A 25,943-nucleotide genomic window follows, 5' to 3' on the forward strand; every position below is an offset into this window, starting at 1 on the left:
AGACAGGAAGCTGCAGACTTTAATTCCCTGAGGGATGATATATTCGGCTTCCAAGTATATCAGTTATTCTAAAAATAAAAGTAAACATGTGAAGGAAATAAATTAATAAACACACTAGCCAAGTTTTCATTAGAAGACTGCTGCTTTTCCTGCCCTAGAAATCTTGCTTCCTCAGTCAGGCCTCTGCTTCTCTTGTAGGCTGACCCTTGGAGTGATGAATGCAACATTCTAGAACTCTGTCAGGACATTTCACTTTTTTTTCTTTCCTCCTTCTTTTATTTGCTTTCCACCCCAACTCTCACTAATATTCTTCCTTTAAATGAAATAATGCATGCCTTGAGTCTAATACAATGCTTAGCAAATGTTTGTTTAAGAAAGGATGATTCTTTTCATCCACAGTTTCCTGTCTCCTAATGGTCCTTTTATTCTATCTTCTTTAAATAAATGTGTCTCATACCTTAAGAAATTCATGAAGTTAGAGATTACAGATGTATTTTGTGTTGCAGGCCCTATTTTATTTGTTTTAATAAAGTTTATCAAATTTATTAATAAAATAAAGTTTAGTTGCTAACATTTTAAATGAGTGATATAAATTTATATATATATGTGTATATATATACACGTGTTTATATGTGTGATATATGTTTATATAAATGTGATATATAATTTATATATGTGATAATTAAATATATATAAATGTATATGTGTGTATATATATGCATATATACTCACATGTAGGTGTAAATGTTTTTAACAAAGCACTTAAAAATGGATTTTCAACTAAATTGTCTGAGAAAATTAGAAGGTCTGGCTTCACTAGGCCCACATTGCTGTTTGGCCACTTCTGGCTAGAGCTCAATGAATGCAGCACCCCCTCACCCCAAGATGGAAGATGTACACCCTTCCATCTTTCTGTGTCCCATCTGTCTCTTTCCCTCTGGACATTATGGCTCTGCAATGGCCTGGGACAGTAGATATGATTTCCTATTTGTGAAGTTGCTCTTTTTTTCAACTCTGCTTCCTCCTCGTCTTCTTATTATTTTTCACATTGCATTGTACCCAGTTCCCTCAGTCAATTAACTCAATCTAAAACTCTTCCTGTTGAAGAGAAAACCTGGCTACTGTTTATATTAACTGAATATCAGTAGTGTTTGCCAGAAATGGCTGCTTATATCAAATGTGGCAGGGTAAACCGAAATCTGCAACATTAGTATTGCTTAAATAGAATCACTGGAGGTCCACACCTATTAATGCATTGAGCTTGTGTTGGATATTTTTCTAACATAAATTACTAAATAAATATTTCCTTTTAAATTTCATGTTATGAGCCAGCTCTTTCTAGGGACAAAATTAGACGTGGTTCATGCAATCAAAGAAAAGAATTAATTTTTACTAGCACTTTGCAATGTGTAAAGTTTACAAAGTTCCTTCATGTGAGCATTGAACTTAAACTTGGCTGCCTGTCTTCATCAACTTGGCTTTGAGGATGATGTGCATTGGAACAGCAGCAGTAGAAAAAGGGAATTGGGAGAAGCTATGGAATGATATGCTTCTAATTCTGTCCTTGCTGGGGACCAGGAGAATCACAATGTCTAAAAGGGTCAGGGAGGTGGGTAGCAAAATTCAGCTCAGTTCAGGCTGGAATAACTGAAGGTGTCCAACCTGACAGGTGAATTTTGGTCATGGTGACACTCTTAGGCCAAGGGAATTTAACATCCTTAGTTGGGAAATACCTATCAGGTTTGAAGCAGAAATAGAGTCTGGGAAAGTAAATATCAAGATGTCTGGAAATACAAGAATTGTAGGGAAGCTGACTCCATTGGTCTCAGCCAAGGGATCATTCTTTGGAAACCTCCTGGAAGCCACAGGCAGAACTTTCCATCTGCAGCCCGCAGTCTGTGCTACGGCTCAGCTGCAGCCACAGGGCAACAACTTCTGTCTTCTAATCCCATATAAGGGATCTCCTGGGTGTAATCCAACCAGGGACCCACTGAGCCGGGACTCTGGAAAATTAAATTTTCAGACTTTGTAAACTTGAGGTTTGGGAGGAAAGTAGAAAAACAAAGACCATATTATCAAAACCAGTATCTGGGCCAGGCAGGGTGGGTGACTCTTGTAATCCCAGTACTTTGGAAGCTAAGGCTGACAGATCTCTTGAGGCCAGGAGTTTGAGACCAGCCTGGGCAACATGGTGAGACTCCATCTCTACAAAATATTTAAAGATTAGTTGGGCATGGTGGCATGTGCCTGTAGTCCTAGCTGCTTGGGAGGCTGAGGCATGAGGATTTGAGCCCAGGAACTCAAAGTTGCAGTGAACTGTGATCATGCTACTGCACTCTAGCCTGGGTGACAGGGTGAGACCCTGCCTCAAAAATAAATAAATAAAATAAAAATAGCATCTGGTACACTTCTCTGGGCCTTAGTTTCTTCACCTGTAAAATCAGAATAAGAAGACAGACCTCCTGAAATGATTGTGGAGATTATATATGTGTTTGGGACATAGTAGCTTTCCAGTTATCAGTAACTTCTACTCTGGAGCTTGGAGCACTAAGGAAAAACAAAAATACTATTCCTAAGAACCACAGTGCCCTTGTCCAATAAGGCAACATGGCTCGGAACACAGGTTCTGGAGTCAGAACACCTGGATTCAATCTGGGCCTCCCTCCTTATTAATTGGGTAATTTGGACAAGTTACTTAACCTCTCTGTGCCTCAGTTTGATCAGTTATAAAATGGGTACAATGGAGGTACCCAATAACCTTCATCATAGTTATTGTGTAAATTAGGGAGTCAATATATACAACGTGTTTAGCAATATTATCCTTAAATTCTCACTAGATTGTTTTTTCTAAAACTTTTTTTTTTTAATATTTTGAAATAATTTTAGACTTACAGAGCAGTTGCAAATATGTTGCAGAGACTTCCCATATGCCCTTCCCCCAGCCACCCTTAATGCTAACATCTTACAAAATCACACACAATTACCAAGACTAAGACATTTGTATCGGTACAACACTCACTATAGACTTCACTAGAATTTCACCAGTTTTTTTCACCCATGTCTTTTTCCCCCCAGTATTCAATGAAACATCTAAAAAATGGATTTCTAACTTCTCTGAAAAAAATGGAAGGTCTGGCTACACTAGGCTCACATTCCTGCTTGACCACTTCGGGCTAGAGCTCAGTAAATGCAGCCCCCTTGGAACGGAAGATGTACACAAAATCCCATTGTGTTCAACCATTGCGTCTTTTTAGTTTTCTTTGATCTGTGACAGTTCCTCTGTCTTTTTTGTCATTTGCAACCTTGACATTTCTCAGGAGAACTGGTGAGGTTTTTTTGGTAGAATGTCCCTCGGTTTGTTTGTCTGATTTTTTCTCATGAATAGATTTAGGTCACATATTTTGGGAACAAAAGCCACAGGAAGGACGTGCCTTTCACAGTGTCAGTAACGTTATCATTGATCACTTGGGTTTGGTGATGTCTGCTAGGTCTTGCCACTGTAAATAATCACTATCCCTTTTGTTTTGGGGAAGATACTTTGAGACTATGCCAAAAATTGTTTCTCTTTAAACTTTTGCCTGCTAGTATAAACATTCATGGGTGAATCTTGCCTGCAATGATAATTACCGTGGTATTCTGATAGGGGTTTTCTATTTTCATCATATTTTCTACATGTATTAATTTGAATTATCTTGTAAGAGTTATCCCTTTTTTCCTTTTATTTATTTATTCTATCATTTATTTATATCAGTATGGACTCATGAATATTTCTTTTATTCACTGGGCATCCTCATGCTAGTAAAATAGTATTATTGTTATTTATTTTGTTGCTGAAATTGTTCCAGCATTGGCCATTGCAAACTCCTGCAAGCCACCTCCTGATTCCTTTCCATGTGCCCCCATTCTTTCTGAGCCCCTCTGTTGTGGCACCACAAGATGTTCTAGGCTTATCTTGTATTTTCCCTGCTTTGACCTTTGAATCAACCACTTCTCCAAGGAGTCCTGGTTCTTCTTTTTTTTAAAAAAATTAAATTTTTACAGTCCTTGTTCTTTTTATTAGGGAATGGTATTTAGAAAGCAAAATTGGAAAGATAAATGGTTAATTTTAATATATATTTATAATTTTTTTCTTTAGGTTTCAATATTTTTTCCACCCATGTGTCTCTTTCATGGTAAGTTTTGTTTGTCTACTATGTGCATGATCTTGTACATGGCATAGGGCTGGACGGGGGCCTTCCTCTCTGGAAGAGAATCAGACATGTATGCAGTTAGTGTTCCGGAAAGAAAGAACATGGCAAATGCTATGCACATTCTCAGGTGTAGGAGTAGCATCCTCTCAAAGGAAGAAGGGGACTTAGAAAAAGGTTCATAGGGGAAAGAGATCTCTGCAGAGATCCTTGAAGAACAATCACACTCCTTGAGTGGAGATTTGGCATAGAGCATTGCACAGAGGAGAAACAGTATGACCATGAGCCATGGCCAGACACAGGTGCATGTAGGGCCTCTGTAGAGTAGAGCTGGGAGAGGTGGGAGAGGCAGTCCACCATGGGCCCTGAAAGTCCTGCACATTCTTGCTGAGTATGCCAGGAAAACAAAGCCCCAATCACTTCTGATCAAGATACCCCTCTGTTTCTCAGAGTGAGTAACCTTGAAGGATGAGGTAATGTCTTTCTCCACAAAGCAGGTTTGCTTCTGCATGCTATACAAATGGTGAGTCCCTTAAGCTCAGTGTTCTTCTTTTATGCTGCAACCTACTGCATATGCAGGCAACCATGATGGGCACTTGCACTGCCTGCATGGGATGAGTTGACTTAGTTATAGTTTTTGTGGTGAATAATAAAGTCCTTTGTCTCTGACCCTGGAGTTTTGTTTTCTCTACTGATATCCATGAAATGATAACAGTCTAGCATATTATAAGTAGGGTAAAATCCCAGCCCCTGCACAGTTCTTGGTAAGAGAAGGCTGGGACTTCAAGTTGAGAAGACAGGTTGCATTTCTGGCAAGAACAAGAGCCTGGAATTCATTTCCCTCTCATGGGCACTCTGCTTTGGAGACTTGCAGAAGATGAACATTGCAGTTTCTCTCTTCCCTTTCCCCAAATGAAGGGCTTTTTTATTCATGGCTCAAGTATGATGGCACATATTAGTTATTTGTAATTTTTTCTTTATTAGAGGTCTGTTTATTTGAGGATTTTGTTGCTCTTTATTTGTCTCTGTCGTGTTTGTGGTTTCAGTATAGTAACCAGCAAAATGCACTGCTTTGGATAAATCTGCTTTTTTAATAACTCTGGATTGGATTAAACTGAATCAGAGGTTATGCATGCCCACCAATTGGATGCAGCCAGGGGAAACAGAAACAATTTTTCTGATGCAAGAACTTGGCATAATAGAGCTTTGAGAGGGCATTGAGTCACCAAGGAGTCAGCAGGCCAGACAAGGCACCAGTGAAGCGTGATACTTAAAGCAATGGGCAGGTCAGAGGCCAGGTGTACATATAAGAACCAGGATACAAATGTCAGGCAATAAGAGTGGATGCAAAACTTAGTGCTTTGTAAATAAGCGAGAGCCAGGAGACCTGGAAGAGCAAGATAGGTACAGAGGAAGCTGAGCAGAGAACCACAAGGAGACCCAGCAGTTGAGAAGGACCTTGGTCACTGGGGTGAGTGCCCACCCGGTAGGAGGGTCGATGCTCTCTCCTTCCCAGGGCAGAGCCAGGCCCAGTGTGTGACTAGATCAGGAATACAAGCAGCAGCAAGTTGGGAGTGAAGAAATCAAGGAAGCGCTTTGTGAGTTAGCTCTGGCTTAACTCCTGTACATGAAGCCAAGAGGAAAAGACATTTTGAGGATGACATCTCACTTTTGAAACACTATAATAGATTTCTTGGAGGAGAATAAAAATGTAGTGCATCTTTTTTAGTGCATCTTCATTAAACCCTGGGTCCTACTGACATTTTTATTTTTCAGCAAAAGCATTTTGCCAGCAGATCAGACCTTGATGATCTTAAAAAAAAAAAAAAAAGAGTGATGCTATTGATGAGAGACATGTTGTTCAACATTGTGGTTCTTTAAACCAAGATACCACCTCCAGATACACAGAATAGTCTCTTTGAAATGTCTATCAGGTTAGAGAATTAAAAATATGTTTATCATTCAAAATGTGAGATAAAGGTTTCAGAGAAGCTGACAATGTGGAAATAAGCTTCTAAAAAAGGTGCAGTCTGAAAATAGACACATGCTCTCTCTGTCCCCTCTGTCCTGGCACACATAACCCAAAATTTGGACCCTCACATTTGTAACTCATTTGCATATGTAAGTGCCAGTTGGCAGTATTTTGAACACTTCAGCAGTTCTCTGTGCATTCGTCTAAGTTGGGGCTGCTACTGAAACTCTATTTCAATGTGTTTTGTTTTTCCTGCCATTTCAAAATGAAGTCATGAGCTTGGGACCTCTTCCAAGAAGGTCCAGAAAGTAACTTTATTTTTACCCTTTTCCTGTCCTATATCCCACATCATTCAACATTCGTGCAAAATGGTAACTGGAGGTCTTACTGTCATTTCTGTAGATCCCAGAATGTCTAACAGTGATTTGGGGCAACATTTGGGAAGCCATTCAAGGAAGATGAGCTTCAGGTGACCCTAGACACATCAGCTTCTGTTAGTAGCATGTCATGATTTTTGGAAGAAAATAAACAACGCTAGAAGGGGGCAAGTAGAGAAGCCTATCACACCATTTCCAATTTCCCCTAAGCTTCTATCTTTTTGTATGTTAAATCATTGTGTTACCATAGATGCTATTTTTTTTTTCCTTTTTCTCCATCCTCAAATTTCTTTTCCTTTCACCTCCAACGATGCATCTGTTAATCGATACACAAATGTTTGGCTCAGCATCCAGAGCCAGGGGATGGACAACATGGTTGGTTTACCAACAAAAACATTCACAACCATGCAGCAGGAATGAGAGCTGGCAAATGTCGCTGAGTAGGATAATTAAGAGATGGGATCATTTTCAATTCGATTTCTACTTTAAATTTATTTTTTCTTGGTAAAGGTTCATACCTTAATGGTTACAAATAGAAATACAGGAAGACATCTCACCCACCCATTTTTCAAAGCACCTTCTTTCTCTCCCTGGAAGTAACCATTAATTTCTTTATATCACATCATAGATATTTTATACACATATAAGCGCTTCACTGGAAGGTCAGTGTGAGGCATCAAGAAATAATATTGGCCATGTTGGAAAAGAAGTGCTAGACCAAATGTGAATGGATAAAGCTGGGTCTCTTATTCTACACAAAGATTCCATGGGTACTCTAATAAATGGTGTTTGTGAAGTCTAAAGATAGTTTTAGGGTGGGCGCAGGGAAGATATGATACTGACAATTCAGGATCCCAACAAGATTTTTTTGTAGTTTCTTTGCTATTTTAATCCAGATGAAATAGAATGGAAATCAAGGGCAGCTGGTCAAAAGGTCTCTTGAATCATTGTCTTGCTATTAAGACCAAAGGGCTGGGTAGGAAACTCAGCTCTGGGTCTGGAGGGTCAGATCAATTAATAGACCCTAGAGCATTAACATGCATAAATGTCTCTGTGATTCACCAGGGGTGGGAAGGGGAGATCTTGCTAAAATGCAGTCAGTGACTCAGTGGGTCTAGAATGCCTGCGTTTCTAACAAGCTTCCAGGTACGGCTGGTGTTGCTGATTCTTGGAGCGCACTTTGATACCAAGAACCTAAATAGATGCCACCTCCAAAAATTTCTTTTTCTATGGGCTTTTGACAGAGCTTGGAACAATGACTTTTGATATATTTCCCTATCCTCAGAGCAATTCTGATGTAGGCTGACCTCAGAGCACAGTTTGAGAACCCCAGCTCCTAAACCTGAAATTTAATTTTTTTCTATGACACACATAGAGTCAACAACATAATTGTAGAGGAGAAGAGAACAGGCATGAGGAGGGGAAGGATGTGAAAGAGACAGGACAAAGCTGCAGGAAGATGCCCATCTAGACCAGATGGATAGAGGGTGAATCCAGTGCATATTATGCAATCCAAACTGGTGATTTTCTTCTTATCAGAGAGCAGACTTTTTCCATTTTTCTGCTTTAGGCTTTGAGATAGCAGCCCCAGAGAATGTCAGCTGATAGACTATCCCTTGAGATTTCTCCTCTCCTAGGAGCTTTGGTTTCAGTCATCTCATCTTCATTTTATCCCAGTAAAACCGGAGGGAGGATTTGTGGAAGATTCCAGGGCCTGGAATTCTGATGGGCTGTTTTGCACAATCTCATCCCAGGACACCCAGATGCCCTCACTAAAGCAGATTTTGTCCCTGGACTCAGATTTGGCTTTCAAACATGGAACGTGCAAATGCTTAAAGGGAAATGTGTCCAGATTTTCGACACAGTCCTGACCTCCATTCAGGCAATCAGCAGGCACTGGTTCAGAATCAACTTGGCCTTGGTAAAACGAGTAAAAAATGTCTGTCTCCCTTTCCTGGGAAACTAGACATTTCCTGTGACCTCAGGTCCCTCTGAGAGGGCTTCCCAAGGCATCTTGCCCCTAGCAGTCAGAGACACATTGTTGCTGTGTTCATCTGCTTCTAGAGTTCTGGGGGCAATGGATCAACCGTCCATTGAGAGTGAGCTGAAAAAGGAGAGAATTAGCTGCAGGTAATAAATTTCAGCAGTCATCTTTGTCTCCTGGACTCTGAGACCCCTGCCTTAGGACCTCTGAAATGACTACCCCCTTCTCGTGACCTGCCCCAGCTGGACAGGATGAGAGAAGTAGCCTGGATGGAATTCTTTGCTGCCTTGTACCCCCATGTTGAGCATGCTGCTTTTCTTTAGTCCCACTTGACCACACACAAACCCCTGAAGCAGACAGGGAGGGATGAAGTTCTCCCTAACTGTGCACCTGCCATTGCTAATGTAGGAAGTGAAAATAACATAAATGCGCTCCATCCCACGCAGCACAGAAACACCAGACAAAAAAATCCCCTTGCAAAATGCCACTGAGACTCCCATTCAGCCCACACCCTCACGTAGGCACAGCATCTGAGCACCTGGCTTGTGGGACATCACACCTCACACCTCACATGCTGTGTTGCTCAGGGTAGGAGAAGGGAGATTTCAGCATTGAAACCAATGCACAGCCTTTTCCAGTTTACCTAGATTATTTAACTACTCCAGCATCTCTTTGAGCTAACAGTGGAGGTTTATTACTATTTTCCATAATAGCACAAGGATACACAGCTCATGATATGGGTTGAATTGCCTCCTACATTCATATGTTGAAACCTTAATCCCTAGTACCTCAGAATGTGACCTGATTTGGAAATAAGGTTATTGCAGATATAATTTGCTAAGTTATGATGAAGTCATTGGGTAGGCTCTAATTCAATAAGACTGGTGTCCTTATAAAAAGGACACATTTGAACATAGACACTCACATAAAAACACATGTGAAGATGAAGGCAGAGACTGGGGTGAGCTTCCATAAGCCCAGGAATGTCCAAGATTGCCAGAAAACCACCAGAAGCTGGCGGAGAAGCATGGAACAGATTCTGCTTCACAGGCCTAGGAGGGAACCAACCTTATGGACACCTTGATTTCATACTTCTAGCATCCAGAACTGTAAGACCGTAGCTTTCTGTTGCTTAAGTTGCCCAGTTTGTGGTATTTTGTCATGGCATCCCTGTATACTAATAAAATCCTAAAATAACACAGTGGGGCCACAAAATAGGTTGTCCAGAACCTTGCCTACTGTAACTTCAGTAGAGGTTTGTTATATCAATAGGGAGTTAAGAGTGTGAGGGTTATGACAGTAATTATATTTCAAAAGCCAATGGGGACTGGGCAGAGTGGCTCACATCTGTAATCCCGGAACTTTGGGAGGCTGAGGTGGGAGGATCACTTGAGCCCAGGAGTTCAAGACCAGCCTGGGCAACAAAGTGAGACCCTGATCTCTCCAAAAAAAAAAAAAAAAAAAAAAAACAATTAGCTAGGCTTGATGGTGTGTGTCTGTGGTCCCAGCTACATGGGAGCTTGAGGCAGGAGGATCCCTTGTGCCCAGGAGGTCAAGGATGCAGTGAGCCATGTTCTTGCCACTGCACTCCAGCCTGGGTGACAGAGTGAGACCCCATCTCAAAAAAAAAAGAAGAAAAAAAGCCAGTGGTGGAGCATCCTTATCTTCCCTGCCCTCCAAATCAGACTCACTCAGCAGCATCAACTTGTGAACAACCATTCCCCTCTATCCCAGATCACCCTCAGCAGGGGCTTTGACACTTATTCTTAGGCTGTATGCCCTTCTGTTCTTGGCAGCACGGTTGCATAGAAAACTATCCCTAAACTTAGAAGCTTAATACAACATCCGTTTTATTATATCCTATGGATTTTATAGTTCAGACATCCAGACAGGGCTCACTTGGGTGTTTCTTTTTACACGTCTGGCATTTACCAAGGTGAATAAGTGGTTCTCAGCCAGCAGAAGGGCTGGTCTGGAGGAGCCAGGACAACCTGACTCACATGTCTGGTGTGTTGGTGGGGATGGCTGGAAAGTGGGGCTCAGTTGGGACTGTTGACAAAGCCCTCTCACTTAGTATCTGCAGCACAGTGGCTGCAGGTTATCTGAATTTCTTACATGGGTGCTGGTTTTCCCCATAATGAGTATTCCAAGAGTACAAGGTGGAAGTTGCATGGCCTTTTATAACCTAACATTGGCAGTCACAAGCATGGCTTCCATCAAGCTTAATTGGTCAACGTGGTCACAGACGCCAACCCAGATTCAAGGGGAGGGTTCAAGATCTTACATCTTGATGGGAGGAGAATAAAAAATTGTACAATCATTAAAAATTATCAACACTATAATACCTTTCCATCCCTTGGATGGTCACACACAAAAAAGAAGAAAATCTCTACTTTCCATTAACCTCTGGCTTTTGTGTTCTTAGGGCTCAGAGATGGTGGATGGGAGGTATCCCTCAAGGAGTCCTCATAGTTGCCTATTTACCTACATTATAGTTGAAATTTTGTTCAAGGAAATCCAACTCTGGGCCCATGCGGCATCCAGCTGTGGTCTAGATGTCTCTCAGGAAGCCCAAATGAAGTTGAGCAGGACACTTTCACAAGTTAGCAAGCTCCCAAATATTTATTGTCCTAGTCTGTCATCTTCATGTGTCTAGATTTAATTGATGACCTCCCAAGCACTCTCTCATTCAGTATCTCTTAAAAGCAGCCACAAATGAAGCCCTTACCTGGACTAGTTGCTCTCTGCAGGAGGCTTAACGATAGACTGAGTCATCTGGAAGAGCAAAGCCTTCAGGAGAAGTGGAGGCCATACCACCAATCTATGCCCTTTGGAGAATACTGCTCTTAAAACATTGGTTCTATATACAAAATGTATGCTAAAGAGGACCTAATTTTCTGTTTGCATTCTCTGGCACTTCTATTTATTGCTCTAGTCTCTCTCTACTTCCATCTTGCTCTACCTTGCTTGGGGTTCCCAGGCTGCCTGAATTCCCTGGGAGAAAGGCTCTACTTGCAGAAGCCTAAGACCAATGAGGCCCAGTAGATTCAAGTCATTCCAATACTTACTTGACCCTATAATACAAGGCACAATAGAAACAGACAATATGCAATTTGTATTTAATCCCAATATTATAGTCTTGTGTGCATGCATGCATGAGTGCACTAGAGAAAGACAAAGAGAGAGAGAGAAAGGGGAGTGAGGGAGAAAGAGTTTAACCATAACATACAGAGTAAGTTCTGTGAAGATAAAAACTGTGTAATATACACTTTCACCTTTGAAAAAAATTCATTGTAATGTGTTCAGCACATAGTAGATACCAAATGTTTGTAAGAAGATGGACAGGAGAAAGAAGGGGTTAGTCAGGCCAGGTATACCGTTCTCATTCCTTTCAGAATTCCTAGTGGCATCTCACGTACATGCTTGTGTCTATGGTGGAATGTGGAACAGGAATGGAGAACGAGTGGTATACCAAGTGGGAGACCTTGACCACATAGAAACTGACTGGGAGTGAGTGGGTTGATTACCTGGGTTAGCTTTGGACATACATGGTAGGGACAGAAAGGGGATTGCCTATCTGAAGCATGGAGAAATTTTCTCAGCTGCTCAGGTTCACGTGCTAGTGGAAGAGGGGCAGTAATAGAGTACGCATTTTTGGCTTTCATGAAGGAAAATGCTTATTTCTGTGCATTATTTAAAACTCACTGTCTTGTGTCCTCCTCAGGCCTGCATTCTAGTTGCTCAAAGGATAGCTCTTCTTCACTCACTTAAGAGCAATCTGCCGTTCGGATTTCTGTTCCAATTGAAACTGTTTTCTTTTCTTTCTGAGATGGAGTCTTACTTCATTTCCCAGGCTGGAGTGAAGTAATGCCATCTCTGCCCACTGCAACCTCCACCACCTGGGTTCAAGCAATTCGCATGCCTCAACCTCCCAAGGAGCTGGGATTACAGGTGCATGCCACCAGACCCAGCTAATAATTTCTGTATTATTAGTAATGTCAGGGTTTTGCCACATTGGCCGGGCTGGTCTCAAACTCCTGATCTCAGGTGATCTGCCTGCTTTGGCTTCCCAAAGTGCTGGGATTATAGGCATGAGCCACCATGCCCGGCCAACACTGTTTTCTAAAGTGTGTCATAAACGAGTTCTAAAACGGGTTAAATCAAGCTGGGTGCAGTGGCTACCCAAAAGCACTGACTGATTCTTCAGTTTAAAGAACTATCTTGGGCTGGGCATAAGGCTTACACCTGTAATTCCAGCACTTTGGGAGGCCAAAGTGAGGGGATCACTTGGCCAGGAGTTCAAGACCAACCTGGCTAACATGGCAAAACCTCATCTCTATTAAAAAGTACAAAAAAATAGCTGGGTGTGGTAGTGTACATCGGTAGTCCCAGCTACTCTAGAGGCTGAGGCATGAGAATCACTTGAACCTGGGAGGCAGAGGTTGCAGTGAGCAGAGATGGTACCACTGCACTCCAGCCTGGGTGACAGAATGAGATTTCATCTCAATAAATAAATGCATACATATAAAATAAAAATAAATGAATAAAGTGGGTTAAATTTATATTTTCTTAGTCTTGCTTCTTCTAGACTTCATTATTCAACAGTAACCTGCCTATACTTTTTTGAAAAAAAGTTATTTCATTATATAAGTTCTAGTTGCTTGTTGTCAGTTTAATGTCCATTACTTCACAGTAGTTCTTGTTCTTCTGATGGAGGCCTTAGAGGTTTTTAGTAAGATGAGTAATGTTAGGAAGTCACCCTTTAGAAAGCTTAATGTTAAGATGGCAGCAAAGCCAGATGGGGTGGTGAGCAGAGATGGTGAGAGACTCCCAGAAAGCTTTGGCAACAATCCAATTGGGAGGTATCAAAAGATGATCCCAAGTGGACACAAAAGTCACTTTAAAGATGAATAGTTCCAAAGAAGAATCAAAAATATTTATTGACTGACTAGATAAAGGAAAAGAATCTGAAATGGTTGGTAAGGTTTCGATGAATGTGATTGTGATGTTACAGCTGATAGAAACTGAGAAGACTGAAAGGGGATTTGGTTTGAGGAAAAGATAAGGGTTTGGTTTTAGGCATGCTAAGTTTGAGGTTCAGATTAGCCCTGACACACCGGGAACCATAGGCTAGTGGTGCACACTTCCCTCCCTCTCCCCAAGGAGGAGCCCCAGTGGTCAAAATCACAGGCACATCATGATGTTTGGGGTGACAGTGCAAGGGAGGAGTGGAGTGGTTAGTGCTCTCTCTTCTGCATGTAGGGACCGTTTCCTCTTTAAATTGTCTCCCTGTTAGAACTGTTTTCTCCTGCAGCTGGTGTGGTAAGGCAGGCAGGCGTTAGGACTTTTCTTGCTATGGTGGCACTCCATTCTATCTTTAAACCCTTCCTACACCTTAGAAACCCAAAGAGGAACTAGGATGGAACCTTCCAGAAAGAGCGGTCACTCACCCTGCTCCTCCTTCCTCCCACCACCCAGGCCTTTAACAACATAGAGAAAATTAGTCTTTATATTTCATATGTGGCTAGGCAACACAGGTAAGAAAGAGACCAGACAGGTGTCTGAGTTCAAACTGGTAGCTGAAAGTCATGTTCCCTTGCCTGGAGGATGTAGTAGGGTGGCAGGCCAGGGAGGGATGATGGCCAAGGACTTGGAGTCTTGAGCAATGTCTTTCTTTATAACTAATGTATACTTTTGCTGGTGCTTAAGAGAGCAGAGAGGTGGGTATATAAAATCAAAGTTGCTCATGTTTATAGGATAATCCCATAATTGATGAAACCTATGAAGAAAAATACGCTAAAAGAAGAGATAAAAAGCAGAAGTGTCCTGCAACCCAGCAATTCCACTCCCAGACAGTTGCCCGGCAACAATGGGCACATACATTCACAAAAGACATTTATATGAATATTCATGTCAGCACTATTTACAACCATCAAAAATGGAATCAAAACCAAGAGCGCATCAAGAGTAAACGGATACGTGAATTGTGGTTAATTCATTCAAGGGAATACTCTACAGCAATGACAATTACTAGGCCAAAGTTACACGCAGCATGGATCTCATGGGCATAATGTTGAGCCGCAGAGGTCAAACTCAAAAGACTACATGCTGTATGATTATATTTATATGAAATTCACAACCAGAAAATGTTATCTAGGCTGTTAGAGGTCAGGAGACTGGTAATCCTGAGGGCAGGCTCACAGGGACTTTTGGGATTCTGTTTTTATTTTTCCTTCTTAATTTCTTTATCTGAATGTTTGTGATTCAGGTATGCTTTAAATTTTTTTTTTGAAATGAACACTATGACTCATATGTTATATGTGATAAGAATAATCAGAGGGCAGACCTTTGAAAAACTCTCTTTTACGAGTTAAATACAGGATGATGAACTAGAGAAGTTATCAGAAAAGAACCAGAATTGATTTGCTCAGTTCCACAGATACTAAGAGGAAGTCTTCAGAAATGTAGGCAACTACATAAAAATATTTAACTTACAAAGTCAAACCCCAAAATTAATAAGGTAAAAAATCAGACAACTGTCTGGAAAATAATAATAAAGAGCTCATGCAAAAGTCTGAGGAAATCCACTATTATATTCCCAGTGTTCTCCAAAGAAACATAACCAATAGGATGACATACATTAATATATATAATATATGTATATTAACATCTGTATTACAAAGAGTTGGCTCACAAGATTATGGAAGCTGAGGAATCCAGACCCAGGACAGCTGATGGTATAGTTTATGTATGAGCTTGAAAACATGAGAACCAAAAGGGCCGAAAGTATAAGTTCTAGTCTGATTTCTAATCTGAAGGCAGGAGGAGACCCATGTCTCCACTTGAAGACAGTTAGGCAGGGAGTCTTTCTTACTTAGTCTTATATTTTTTGCAGGCATTCAACAGATTGGATGATGTCTACCCACATTGGGGAGAGCAATTTGCTTTAATCAGTCTACTGATTCAATCTTATCTAGAAACACCCTCAGAGCCACACCTAGAAACAACGTTTAACCAAATATCTGGGCACTCTATGGCTCAGTCAAGTTGACACATAAAATATTAATTACACAACCCCAAGAACACCTCATTTTATTGTGCTTCACATTATTGCATTTTGCAGATATTGTATTTTCTAACAAATTGATGGTTTGTGGCAACCTTGTGTTGAGCAAGTCTATCAGTGCCATTTTTCCAAGGGCATGTGTTCACTGAGTGTCTCTGTGTCACAATTTAATAATTCTCACAATATTTCAAACTTTTTCATTATTATATCTGTTAATGGTCTGTGATCAGTGATCTTTGATGTTACTGTTGTAATTGTTTTTGGGTGCCACGAACCAGGCCTGTGTAAGATGGTAAACTTAATCCATCAGTGTGTGGTGTTCTGACTGCCCCACCGACTGTCTGTTCCCCAATCTATCTTCCTCTCCTTGGACCTCTATATTCTCTGAGACACAATAAAATTGAAATTAGGCCTATTAATAACTCTACTATGGCCTCTAAAGGAAGAGTGACTCATCTCTCACTTTCAATCAAAAGAAATGATTAAGCTTCATGAGGAAGGTATGTGGAAAGCCTAGATAGGCCTAAAGCTAGGTTTCTTGCACCAAACAGTAAAGAAAACATTCTTGGAGAAAATGAAAAGTGCTACCCCAGGGAACACAAATGACAAGAAGGCAAAACAGGATTATTGTTAGTATGAAGAAAATTTTAGTGGTCTGAAAAGAAGACCAAACTTGTCTCAAAATTCTCTTAAGCCAATGCCTAATCCAGAGAAGGCTATAACTCTTTTCAATTCAATGAAAGCTGTTAAAGGTAAAGAAGCTGCAGAGGAAAAGCTGGAAGCTGAGGTTGATTCATGAGGTTTAAGGAAAAAATGCCACCTCCATAACATAAAAGTGCAAGGTGAAGAATCAAGTGCTGATGTAGAAGCTGCAGCAAGTTATTCAGAAGATCTAGTTGAGATCATGGATGAAAGTGGCTACAGTAAACAATAGATTTTCTTTTTTGTAAATTATTTTATTTTAAATTTTTGGATATAGTAGGTGCATGTATTTATGGAGTACGTGAGATGTTTTGATACAGGTAAACCATAGATTTTCAATGTAAATGGAACAGCCTTCTATTGGAAGAAGATGCCATCTACGACTTTCATGGCCAGAAAGGAGAAGTCAATGCCTAGTTTCAAAGCTTCAAAGGATACACTGACCCTCTCATTAGGGTCTAATGCAGCTGGAGACTTTATGTTGAAGCCAATACTCATTTACTATTTTGGAAATCCTAAGGCCCTTAGGAGTTATGCTAAACCTACTTTGCCCGTGCTCTAGAAATGGAACAACAAAGACTGGATAATATCACATCTGTTCACAGCATAGCTTACAGAATATTTTAAGCCTACTGTTGAGATCTACTGCTCAGAAAAAAAAATTCCTTTAAAAGTACACTGCTCATTGACAATGCATTTAGTCACCCAAGAGCTGACTAGATGCCAAGATATACAAGAAGATTAATATTGTTTTCATGCCTGCTAACACAATATCCATTCTACAGCCCATGAATCAAGGAGCAATTTTGCCTTTTAAGTCCTATTACTTAATAAATACATTTCTTAAGGTTATTGCCATAGATTCTCAGTCCTTTAATAGATCTTGGCAAAATAAGTTGAAAACCTTCTGGAAAAGATATATTATTCTAGATGCCATTAAGAACACTGTGATTCATGAGAAGAAGTCAAAATATCAACATTAACAGGAGTTTGAAAGAAATACATTCTAGACCACATGGATAAACTTGAAGGGTTCAAGACTTCAGTGGAGGAAGAAATTGCAGATGTGGTAAAAATAGCAAGAAAGCTAGAATTAGAAGTATAGGCTGAAGATGTGACTGAATTGCTGCAATCTCATGTTAAAACTTTGCTGATAAAGAGTTGCTTCTTATGTGAGCAAAGAAAGTGATTCCTTGAGATGGAGTCTACTGGGGAAGATGCTGCAAACATTGTGGAAATGGCAACAAAGGAGTTGGAATATTACATAAATTTAGTTGATACAGCAACAACCGGTTTTGAGAGGATTCATTTTAATTTTGAAAAAAATTCTACTGTTGGCAAAAGGCTATTAAACAGCATTTCATGATACAGAGAAATCTTTCATGAAAGGAAGAGTCAATCAATGTGGCAAATTTAACTGCTGTCTTATTTTAAGAAATTTCTACAGTCACCCCAACCTTCAGCAATCATCTCCCTGATTAGTCAGCTACTATCAATATCATAGCAAGAGCCTCCATTGGCAAAAGATTGCGATTAGCTGAAGACTCAGATAATCGTTACCATTTTTTAGCAATAAAGTATTTTTAAATTAAGGTGTGTATATGGTTCTTTTAGACAGAATGCTATTGCATATTTGGTAGCTTCTAGTATAATTTAAACATAAGTTTTATATATACTACAAAACCAGAGAATTTGTGTGCCTTGGTTTATTATATTAGGTCTGTTGGGGTGGTCTGGAACTGAACCTACAGTATCTTCAAGGTATGCCTTTATGTCTAAACAGAAATATGCAAAAGACATGAATGCAGGGTATTAATGATTGATAGGGGCAGACACCATTGCAAATACTGTACATGGATGACTCCATTCAACCTCACAGCAACTCAATGGAGTCAGCAATATTTTTCTCAATTTCATAGAGGAGGAATTAGGTATATTAGTTAATATACCTAACTGGGGCCAAAGTTTAAATACTCAACAGGGGCAAAAGATCTTCTGGAGAAAAATAAATTGAGAAAAAAATAGCTTAAAACTTATCCCCAGCATGGAAACCACAAGCTTGGGGATAAGATGATCCAGGAATATGAAATCATGGAGGAACACAGGCTTTTGATTAGATTTTGGAATGTGTGAACTTGGAATTCAGAAAAGCCTTATAAACTCCTGAGAGCCAAGATACTGGTTTTCCGGAGAAGCACACCCTCTTGAAACTTGAGAGTGAATGTAAGTAAACAAAATGGAATGTGGCTTTGCAGCATGGAGTTCCTTTGGAATCTCCTTTTCTATGAGTCTCCTTTGCTATGAGAAAATAATAACTCAGTTTTGTTAGTGGCTGATCTAAAGCATAGGGGAATTGTTCAACTGTTGAAATGGAAGGAAGAGAAGGATGATTAGGCCACTTCTTTTGCTGTCTGAGAGTCAGCTGCTCCTGGTATTAGTGAAATGGTGCCTTGAAATCTGCAAAGGATCCTTTTTTTTGCTCTCTGATTTAACATCACTTTAGCCAGCAGGTAATGAATGCAAAAGGCAACTCTACAATCAAAAGTAACGATAACATGAATGGAGCAGACATGGCTCCCCAGGGTCACACTTGACTCTCAAGTATCTTTAAGGACAAGTCCAGTGACCTCAGTAGAAGAGAGATATTAAGGGATTCCCTGGACAGTGAGGATGGTGTCCATGTGAATTTCACTCTAGCAAAGGTGATGGGAAGTGGGAAGAGGACCCACATCAGGCCAGTCGGCCAATTCAATATTCTGTTTCTTAAAACATAATTAGGCTTACACAAGTCTGAGGGCTACTTGCCTACCCCATTGTCAAGATTAAAGATAGTATGGGTGGGTCAGGTCTTACCTATGTAATATTAAGATTTGCATTAGAATCTTACAGCTAATAAAATATGTTCATGTACATTATCATTTTAATTTATCATACTTTTAAAGTTTGCATGTAATAAGCACATGCAGTTTCAATGGGAATGTGAAAGAAACACAGAAATGAAAATAAGCTGTAAGAAGTTGAACTCAGTTGGTTGGAACTTTTACTCCTCTATTCCATAGTTCCACTAGATTACAAGGTGCATAAGCCAGGGGCTATGTCTTATGCCCCTTTGGATCTCAGCTCCTCTTGCAATGCCTGAGCTCATAAATAAGCCATTCATGAATCAGATTATATTGTAAGTTTGGTTGGCTCAAGGGGTTATGGTCCACCTGTCTCGTGGTCACGCCAGGCTGCCTGCAGAGTTGAACTGCACAACTGATCTTAGAATGGCTGCACTGATCCCCTGAAAAAGCCAGAGATCATTTTGATACACAGGTAAACACTGCTGCTACTTCCTAACTAGGTCTTTTCAGTGTGTAAATCCGTCTTATGACAAATTAGATCACAGATGATCTAAATCTCATTAAATTTACATAGAAAATGTTATGCCTTTAATTGAAATTCCTAGTTTATTTTAGGACACAGCATTGTTTCTAACAAGGCAGACTGTATTATTTGCACTAAATAACAAATATTAATATCAACCTTCTAAAAATGTAGCTTGGAAGAATTTCAAGAGAAAATAAATCAGTATAGTTTGTATGGTATTGATATACATGCATGCAGATATATTTTATATGCATCTATGCATGTCATTTGTGTTGAAATTACTCTTCCTATTCATGTAAGTGCCACAGGTATTTTAGTTTCACTACTTTTACACTTTTTACTCCTGGGAGAGTTAATTACAAACAATTTAATTAAGATCTCTTACTCATTAATGTTCTAGTAGCTTAGCAAGTTTGGGTTATCTCAGCAGGTTGCAAAGGTTTAATTTTGTCAGTTATCCTCCCATTAACTCATACACCGTCAGTACTGTGCTTGTTTTTTTAAATCCTTCCCTGCCTGAGGTACCAACAGAATTTAAAATATCATTAAAACTAAAAACTCAAGAAAGACTCTGTTAGTTGCCACCTGTCCTGATGAGGCTTAGATTTCCATTTCGAATCTTTAGAATACAAGATCAAGGATGCCTCAATAACGTTCTCTCCAATTAGACTAAACAGACAAAAAACATATTTAATTTTTGACTAGAATTAGTGCAATCATGTGGTTTCCATTAGCTTTGTGAAAAATATAGATTTCAAAGAAAAAAATCTGTTCTATATCTCATTAGAAGCTCAAACACTACAGGTATAAATTTTGACTAAAACAGACTCACAAAGAATATACATAAGGGGAAGGAAAACTACAAATCAGGCCTTAAGAAAATATCTTGCTATTTATTCTTTAATTTTCAAGACATTATATATGAGCACAATTTATACTTGATTGCAAGTGTCACTAATATAGGCTGCCTAGGATGGAATATAAGACCCATAAAATTCAAACTTACTTGTAAAAGTTAACACAGTTTATGTATTTTTTTTTTAATTTACCAACTTCTTTTTTTTTTTTTTTTGGTATAACTTGCTTAGTAAACAAAGAACAACTAGCTTCATGGTTTAAATAGTAAAAGAACAGTTAATGTACTAAGCTGTTTTTTTTTCCCTAGATTCTGGCATGAATGTATGTTCTCTTATTAACCATGAAGTTTACTAATAATTATTGGGCTCAAATCACCTTTCTGTTCTTGGGATTGCAGGAGAAGGGATATCAAGCCCAGTAATGCTAGTAATGCTGTGTTCACTTAACAGAAAATGATCATAAAAGGAAAGGCATTTAGAGCTTAGTTCTTTCTTTGTTTTCAACTCTATAGCCTTGAAACAACCAGGGAGCATTTGTTTTGAAATATATACATTTTAATATTCTGAGATTTTTATCCAGACATTATATTCAAGGAGAATATGATATTCAAAACACTTTTTCAAAATTAATGGGAAAATATAAATAGCATTTCTTTAACAATTTAAAAAGCAGTTAAATTCAGATTAGCAAAAATACATACTGTAAATTGATAAAGGAAACCAAAAGGAGAGATAAGAATGGGACTGCAGGGCTTTGAAGATGATGAGACCCAGGTAGAGTTGCAAGATGTAGCAAATAAAATTATGCAATGATGGAAACAGTTTTTCAGGATAGATTTATTCTAGTGATATTTGGGACTTTATCCTAAGAAAGCAGTCATTGTTTATCTGAAATTTAAACTTAACAGGGCATCTTCTACTTTATCTGTCAACTCTGGACCCAAGGAACTAACGTGATTTAAGGTTTAAGGTCAGAGCTATTTTGTGGCACATTCCTCGCTGGAACCTAGGTTCAAAAAATCATATTATTTCCTTTCTATGATAGGGTTCTCTACATAATTGTCCCATGGACAACCTTCTCAAATTAATGATTTTTAAGCATAAAAAATATATTTTTATTTTTCAGATGTCTCCAGTCTGAAGACAACCTTTTTTATTCATAAAATGACACTATGAAAAATCTTAAGATAAAAGCCACCATTTGGTTTCCCTGATTATTCTGTAAAATGGTTATCTTAACATGGAAATCAAAACTGTTCTTCACTCTGTGATTTTATAGCCAAGTCATTTTATACGTATTAAAACTTAAGGAGAATTACGACCAGGAAAATTACAATTAGGAATCAGAATTGCCATGTAAAACTTTGAACACTCATAAAACTCATTTTTTCCTCTTCTCTATTATTTTACCATCAAAAATAAAAGCTGAGGGTGGCTACTTACTGACAAAATGTATGAGTGCTGTCTGAAAAGACAATGATTTCTGCAGCTGAGAAATCTGCACGGAAATGGGTAGCAGTTTGTTTCAGTGGCTGGGATTTTATAACCTAAAGCTGTGTTGTCTGGCAGGAAAAGCCAGTGCCTGGATCAGAAGTGTGAAAACATGAAGTCCTCTGCAGGATGCTAGGAAATGGAGCTGGTGATTCCCACAGCCTTTAAGGCCAGGCACTAAAACAGTGGCTAGTTTAAAATCCAAAATAACTCAAGAACCAAGAGTGTATAAAGCACACTGTAATTTGTTTTCTCACACTATCTGCATGGTTTGCTTCAAAGGGGATTGGGAAAGGGGCTGACTCACTTCACTTTGTGACATTACTTGTTAGGGCCTTGACATGCAGTCTGTGGTGGATACAAGAGGTGCTCTTCTGTTTAGTACAATGCAATTCATTGGGCCTCTATCTGTTAGGTGATCTCAGGCTTCCATGATTTTACCACCGAGGGAAGGAGACAATCTGGAAACAGCCAGACTAACAATTTCATTTAAGTTAGGAGCATGCTGAATATCAAGAAAGCCCAAAGCAGGAAGCCCGAAACCCTAAGGGCTCAGAGGTTTCTTGGAGATGTCAATTACTTGCTAAAGATACATAGTCTACTAAATTATTTGCAAATGATATAATATGATATCTGAGCTTTGTTTCCCAATGATATCACTGTAAGAGAGGGGAAGTGGAAAATTCAGTGTGATAAGTTAGCTATGAGTTGATATGGATGAAGCTCTGTTTGAATACATGGAGGTCACTTACACGTTTGTCTACTTGATATATTTGAAATCGTCCGTAATAAAGACGCAATTTGTATGTGTAAATGCAGGCATGAGTGTGTGTGTATGTATGTATGTGTATAGATAGAAGGAGTAAGAGAGAATGAGTTTATGAGGCAAAGGTGTCTTAGAGAAGTAGAGCATCCCAGAGAGAACTGCATGTTTCAAGGTACTAATTTTCAAAGTGGAGGAGATTCAGTTCTTGCTCCACGACCCCAGGAATGTGAAGGAGGCACATGCATGAGCAGGGAAAGTTCCCAGCACTATCCCTGGCAGTTAGTGAGAAGGCCTTTGAAAGGTGGTATGGCTGATGCTGGGGGGCAGTTCAGCCAGCCTTCTAACCAAGGATGCCAGAACTGCCTACTTCTGGTTCACCTATAAAGCCTATTATACCTGGATTATTTGCTAAGTTCTTAGAGATCTACTTCCTACAACCTTTCAAAGACAGCTTGGACAACCACTGCCAAACAGACCGGATGAATTGCACCATGCCTGAACACCAAACCAGGGTATTAGCAAGAGCAGGATACAGTTGTCCTACCTTCCTCCTAGAAAATTGCAGGCCCCTGAGCTCCAGGGCCAATATTCCTTTCTTCTCTGTAGTCCCAGCACCCCTAGGTCAATATGGCAGTATTTGTCAGGACCCAACTCTTTGCCAAGTGCTATGCTAGGTGCATGGAGGACGAGGGGCTCACTGTTGTGTCTTTGGGGAATTTAAAGTTTTGTGGATGACATTACAATCTTGCAGGGGGCAAACAAGGGTGCTGATGATACATGACCTCCTAGGAAGTGAATCAAGTGTCTTCTTTTTAAACACAGCCATTTAGTTACAAAAGAAAGCTTCGTTTGAAACCAGTCCCTCTCTGTCCTTTCTCTGCTGGGTAATCTAATTTGAATGCAAGGAAGTCTGGCAGTTGTAAATGCTAGCTGGCAATAGAAGCGCATTTTCATTGACTTCCTGGGATTCTTTGCCTCCCTCAAATATTTTGGATACAGAGAACATGGCACAGATTCTTCAGTCGGTGCTAATGATGAGAGAACTGCATAATGGAGAGTGTGCCTCATCCAGACAGAGAGAAGTCGTGCGGATGAATGCAGCCCGCCCAAAATGGAGGCCGCTTCCAAGAATGCCAGGCTGGCGACCACGAGCGGCAAAGACTGTGGCAACCAGTGTCGCAGCGCCAAAGTCGGCGGAGTCTGCCAATTGAAGACAATTAGCAAGTGCGACTTCTCAATTGTGTTGACAGATGAGGGAGAAAAATCAAATAGATGTGAGAGCTGTGTTTATCCTGCTGCAGTGTTTTGCAATATTATGTCTATTGATTTGCTTTTTGTCCCTGAGTTATTGGGTGGATGGTGTGCTGCTCTGCCTGTCAACCCGGCAAGCTTGCCTTCACAGCTGCTTGTCAAGTGAGAATTTCTACACAAATCAACCCAACCCGTCTCACAGGGGACATTAGGCCAAAGATACTCTGTTATGATTTAATGGAAAGGAAAAAAAAAAAAAAACTGTAGCATGTGGCTCAATTTTCTTTTTGTAACAATGGTTATAGCGTTTGAATTCTGTAATGTGGCGCAGCCCGCTGTAATTGGTTTTGCAAGCATTCTGCAATCCAGGAAGGTAGGCTGGGGTTGTGTGTGGCTGTTATTTGCTGCCATGACTGACCCTCCTCCTAGAAGATGATATGTATTCCCACTGTCTTACATTGTGCTTGCAACACTCTCAAATTAAGATGCAACAGTCAGTCCTTGGAAGGATATATTGTTATTTTAAAAGAATGTGAAACCTCTAAGCCAGCCAAAATTGTTAAAGAAATCGAATTTTTCTTTGCTGCTTGATTTTCTTCCACTGTTGTGCCCCCTGCACTTCTGGGTACGTGGGAGCCTCTCATGCTTCCCAGGGTGGAATCCTTCCCCAACTGGATCAGTTCTCTTTATCCCATGCCATTTTTAACCCTAAACTTTTAAGTAAAAAATGTATGTGATGTGTGAACCAGTCTGAAAGAGCCCTATGTCTACTATAGAGGAAACAGGTTTGGGTTAATTTAGGACTTCATGATAAAAAACTTTATACTCTGCCCTCTGTATCATTTTTTCTTAGGAAAGAGAACCTCGTTCAAAGGAATGATATTCATGGTAGAAAATTTGGAAGCTAAGACAAAGGAATAGGGAAGGAATTTGGGATTCCAGGACTTCGGAGCATCCCTCAAAACCTGTTTTGTACTCAGTTTTCTTCTCTTCTATGTATATCCCCTGTCTGCAATAAATCAGAATTATGAAACCAAATCTTAGTCTCCACCTCCCTATTAATTAATTTTTAAGTACTCCACAAATGGGAGCAATTGTGGAGTCTCTCTGCTCAGCATCCCTCCATGCAGGCTTCAAGGCATCCTCTCTATGGAATGGGTGTCAAGCTGGGCTGAGAAGCTCCAGAAGGCAAAATCACATACATCTTTGCTATAAAAAAAAATTCTGCACTGTCGGCATGTGTTCACGTATACAAATTTCTTCTTGGTATTACATATTGAGGCCCCTGTGTCCAACTCATTTGCTGGTAGTGAGTTAGGTGCATTTAGGGAGATGCATTACTTTCCTGCAAACAACACAGGGACTGTTAAACAAACAGCAGGAAGATGGCTCAATTTTAAATAAAATTTACAGGCCCAGAATGAATGCCCTTCCCTGAATAACTAACTTACTTCCAGGGAATTTCTTAGGCATTGGGGATTAGAAACACCAATAATGAAGTTAATTGCAATACATAAACATGTATTTAAAAAGATAATTATTTGACATTATTTTGGAACTTGACTGAAAATTGCTTCCTAAGGACAAAAGCTCCTTCTATAGGGTCTCAGATGACTTAGTACACAACAAAAAGGCATGTATCACACAGCAAGTGGGACTCCTTCGTAGCTATGCATTCTCTTAAAAAAAATCAGTTTATAATTCTTTGTTCTATCTCTAGTTCCATTATTTCTACTTTCAAGAGTCTTCTTCTCTTGCTACCTAAAATGTCATAAATATCATCATGGGAGAGAATGTGGTCTAGTACAGTTTTATTAAAAAGTCTCACACTTTTTGCAGCCAAATCATCACCAACATATGCTGTTCCCAGCCTGTCTTCTGTTCCAACAGGTTCACAGGGAATAACATCAGTAGTATTGAA

At 39.7% G+C, this 25,943-nt stretch overlaps 2 long non-coding RNA genes across 3 annotated transcripts in view; one reads left to right on the forward strand and one right to left on the reverse strand.

Annotated features, from left to right (window-relative positions):
- Window positions 1-25,943, reverse strand: part of LOC135276059 (uncharacterized) — a 109,365-nt gene that overhangs the window by 40,580 nt on the left and 42,842 nt on the right. The window contains exon 3 of one of the 2 annotated variants that reach the window (XR_010343617.1): window positions 1,729-2,003. The exons of the other annotated variant lie outside the window; for it this stretch is intronic. This is a non-coding gene — a long non-coding RNA (uncharacterized LOC135276059). Of the gene's footprint in view, window positions 1-1,728; window positions 2,004-25,943 lie in introns of those variants that run through there. 2 annotated transcript variants of the gene reach the window in all.
- Window positions 19,539-24,600, forward strand: LOC105725286 (uncharacterized). The gene is made up of 2 exons (XR_001109256.2): window positions 19,539-19,603; window positions 23,771-24,600. It is a non-coding gene; the product is annotated as an uncharacterized LOC105725286 (long non-coding RNA).

This window comes from Aotus nancymaae, unplaced genomic scaffold, assembly GCF_030222135.1.
Source record: "Aotus nancymaae isolate 86718 unplaced genomic scaffold, 86718_ANA_hifiasm-v0.15.2.pri h1tg000020l, whole genome shotgun sequence".
NCBI lineage: Eukaryota > Metazoa > Chordata > Mammalia > Primates > Aotidae > Aotus > Aotus nancymaae.